We start from the raw sequence: 4,530 nt of genomic DNA on the forward strand, positions 1-4,530 counted from the left end.
GACCTGTCGCCACGGCCCTGCCTGCAGGTCTGATTTCTGGTGAGTTCCATGCTTTCTCTTCCTGCTTAATTTCCGTGTGCTGGGAGCCACCATTTTTTCGCTTTCCCTTTGCTGGAAGTAGGGTGTGCTATGGTTAGGACTACCACTGTGCTTGATTTAGTATGTATACTAGTAGATAGAATGCAATGCTACCAATGGATTGACGCATGCAGTATGCCATCCTATTTCTTTGTAAAAGTTAATTTCAGCATCCCTCGATTAAATGTCTTATGAGTACATATCTCAGTAACCCATTAGTAAATCATCAGATGGATTTTCATTCTACTTATTAAACACCAGAAACAATTTGTTCCCTTGATTTGTCTAGGTAAAAGTAGGTCCGCGGCATCCTTTTTGTTGCAAAATCTAGCTAAGAGTAGGAATGACATGAGATGCATGAAATTCAAGGAATACGAGTCATAGAAAGTGCTGGGTTAATAAGTTGATTTGTTACTAGTGAAATAAAATGAAATTGTCAGTTCGAATGGGATGAAGTTCCATATCAACTATTTCCTTTTGCCTTATTTTTTATCATTCATTTCTGATAAGTGCCAAATTTTCATTTCGTGTCAGTAGGCTGACACGAAGACATGGACCTTCGCAAGGAAGTTAACGCTGCTAAGTTAACTGATGATCTAGTGGTCGATATCCTCTCCCGCTTGACATACAAGGACTTTTGCCGCTGCAAATGTGCCTATAAGGCCTGGTCTGCCTTCTCCTCCGATCCAGACTACCGCAAGAGGCTGCCCAAAAAAGTAACCACTGGACTTCTGTACCAAGCCCGCAATAAGTCTGCTATCCCGCTTGTAAGCCTTTCCCGAGATGATGGAGAAATCGATGGAATTCTTGCTGACGTACCACACTATGAGCATTTAGAGTTTCTTGACTGCTGCAATGGTCTAGTCCTCTGCAAGTACAAGAGCAGCTATACTTCTCCAGGCATTTGCCTCTTTGTTGTGTGCAACCCAGCAACACGAGAGTGGAGAATACTTCCTGATACTTTTGTTGGGACTGATAGCTACCGTCGTACAACTATTTTGGCCTTTGATCCTTCATGGTCACCACACTTCTATGTCTTCAACTTTAATCGCATTCATTTCTTCAGTTTGGTGGGCAAACTTGAGATGTATTCATCTGCCGGTTCCACGTGGCTTGTGGATGATGAATGGGATTCTGAGATAACTTTTTCATGGGGGAAGCCTCACTTATTTCTTAATGGAATGTTGTGCGTGGAGATTAGGGGACAACAAGTTTTGGTGTTTGAAGGTTTGGAGACATTGAGCGATGGCATACTGCCCTATCATTACACCATTGACTTGCCATTTGACTATGCACCCGTGAGTAGTTTTACTGATGGCTGCATTGCCAGATAGGAGTGGTCATTCCATTGTAGTTTGGACTTTGGAGGATTATGCTCATCATTTATGGCATTGGACCCTGAAGTGCCATCTTAACATGGCAGATGCATTTGGAAGGAAAGACTTGGTTTGCTATGACAATGGAGGCATCGGTGGTGTCTCTGACTGGTTTTGGAACTGCGATTATCGGATTCTCGCTCTCGAGTTGGAGAGAGAGCTTGTTGTCCTCTCTGACCATAAGACAATGAAGCTTATCTCTTACAATATCAGCACCGGGGAACTTAACGAGATACGAGACGGCCTTGAGGGGTATCGGTACTATGTGCCATGCTACTCAGAGCTTCTAGCCCAAGAACCTTCGGTGTAGTGTCATCTTCTACTATCAGTGCCTCTATGACCGTTCCTATGCTCTAGATGCTGAACTACCTTGTGTAAATATGCTAGTCGGTGAACCCTGTCATTTTATTTTGTTGATGCAGGGGTGATATGCTACCCTCCTGCACTGACGAAAAATTATTCGGCATGTGCCCCGGTTTACTACCTTATAAGTTTGTTATATGTAAGATTACATGTCTTTCTTAGGCTCAGTATCATTGTGGTGTTTTTTCATGTGCAATTGTTTACATCTGTTTGTGGATAAGATCTCATTTTTGTAGATAGAGCCTGATATCAGCTACTTGAGTTTGCAATACAACTCTACATTACACCTGGGACTATATGATGCTTTGCTTTTGACAAGTATACAGTTACATCAGATTAAGCAGAAATATTCTCTGCATGTGTGGTACTGAAACTGGATCGAGTGAATGTATTCTGTGAACCAAGGGATATGCATCCCAACATGGCATATGCATGATTTTTAGTTGGCAACTTCGAATGACACATCCCAACAAGGATGCCACCAGCTGAAGCTATTGCAAGTACTCCCTCCATCCGGTGAAGAGTGAACATCTAGAGACTTTAGGACAAATTATGAAGTCAAGTAAAAAATGCATTGGAAAAATGCAAGCCACCATCTCTCTCCTCTTTAATTAATCAGTCCCCAATGAGTTAAGTGCATGTAGAAATTAAGAAGACCATGTGTAGATTGTTATTAGTCTTGATTATCGTGTGATGAGAAAGAAGTTTTTTTTTCTACTTTAAAGTGCATTGGGAAGATAGAAGTACACTTTTTTGTGGACAAATTTTAAAGCCAAACATACACTCTTTATCGGACGGAGGGAGTAGAGTGTTCCAACAGAAAACTCTGCTTCTAACTAAAGATTAAGGAAAGATTCAGATAGGCTTCCTTTCTTGGTCTATTGGAGATCAAATAATAAAGGCCTAGTTTTGCTAATGAAATTGTCAAACATGCTGTTATATTGGTACGGTATACATTGGCGTATATTGGCGTGTCATCCTTGACCCGCACCAGGAGGTAGTCAGGATAGATATAGGATAGATATACATGAGTTGTTTCTTTCTCTCCAAGTTCTATCTTCTCCCTGAATATCTCCTGTATCCAAACTACTTTGTATGCGTTGTACGGGAGGTGCGCCCCGCCTATATTAACACGTACCCGTCGGCTTCAATAGGCAAGACGTTTCCAGCTATTCGCACATGGTAGTCAGAGCTATCCTTTTCCCATCAAAGCTCCCTGCAAACTCCATCTAGCCCTAGCCATGTCTTCCACCTCCGGCGCATCCCAAACCAGCCTCAATAGCCAAGTTACCGAGAAGCTAACCCGCACAAATTATGTGCTATGGCGCACACAAGTCATCCCTCAGCTGCGCGGCGCCGGTGTCTACGGCTACGTCGACGGCACCCAGCCGGAGCCGGCGAAATTCCTCGTCACCACCAAGGACGGCAATGAGGTTTCGTCAACGCCCAACCCTCTCCACCCAATGTAGGTCCGGGAGGATCAGCAGGTTCTGGGATACCCGCTGAACAACCTGACACGTGAGGTGCTGCTCACGGTGACCACGGTCACCACCGCGGGCGCGCTCTGGACGACGCTCGCTGGGATGTTCTCGTCTCAGTCTGCCAGCCGCATCAATAGCATACGAACGTCCCTCATCAACGCGCAGAAGGGGAGTCTCTCCGTTGCCTCCTACTTCGCCGCCATGCGCGGCTATGCCGATGAGCTAGCCGCCGCAGGCAAGGCGATCCCCGACGACGAACTCGCCTCCTACATCATCCATGGGCTCGACGCCGACTATCAGCCTCTGGTGTCTGCCCTCGACGCTCGCGTGACCGGGGTAACCCTTGATGAACTCTTTGCCATGTTATCCAATTTCGATCAGCGCATGGCTCACTTCCAGGGGGCCGGTGGCGGCGGCTTCAAATCATCCGCGAACGCGGCCACTCACGGGCGGGGCGGCGGCTCTCGCTCCCGTGGCTCCTCTCGCAACAAGGGCAGGTCCGGCGGCAGCAACCGTGGCACTGCGCCACCCCAATCTGGTGGCCGAGGACGTCGCGGACGCGGTGCTGGTGGCGGCGGCAGGAACCGTCCGGACACCCCTAAGTGCCAGATCTGCGGCAAGGTCGGGCATACAGCAAAAGATTGCTAGTACAGGTATGAGGAGGACGACTACGACTCCCAAGATGAAGAAAAGGTCGCTGCAGCGGCTGATGGCTCATATGGTGTCGACACGAACTGGTATGTTGACAGTGGTGCTACCAACCACATCACCAATGAGCTCGAAAAAGTAACCATGAAGGAGAAATATCGCGGCAAGGATGAAATCCATACTACCAGTGGAGAAGGTATGAGTATACGTCACTTTGGTCACTCAATATTTCGTACCCCTCATCGTAATATTCATCTTAGAAAAATTCTGCATGTTCCTAGTGCCAACAAGAGTCTTCTTTCTGTCCATCGAATTGCCCTTGATAATCATGTATTTCTTGAATTTCACCCTTACTTGTTTTTGATCAAGGATCAGGCAACGAGGACAGTTCTCTATCGAGGTAGATGCGTTGGTGGCCTCTATCCGTTTATTCCGGAGTTTCGAAGACCAAATAAATATGCTTGTGGTGCTATCAAGCTCTCGTCCACACGATGGCATGATCGTTTAGGACATGCATCTTTTTCTTTAGTTGAAAAATTACTTAGGAAAAATAATCTCCCGTTTGTTGGTGAGCGTCATAATGA

At 46.1% G+C, this 4,530-nt stretch overlaps 1 pseudogene; it reads left to right on the top strand.

Moving 5' to 3' along the window:
* Positions 1-611: 611 nt before the first annotated feature.
* Positions 612-1,764, top strand: LOC119361071 (annotated as a pseudogene).
* The last annotated feature ends 2,766 nt before the right edge of the window (positions 1,765-4,530 follow it).

Source organism: Triticum dicoccoides, chromosome 1A (genome assembly GCF_002162155.2).
Source record: "Triticum dicoccoides isolate Atlit2015 ecotype Zavitan chromosome 1A, WEW_v2.0, whole genome shotgun sequence".
Classification (NCBI taxonomy): Eukaryota; Viridiplantae; Streptophyta; class Magnoliopsida; order Poales; family Poaceae; genus Triticum; species Triticum dicoccoides.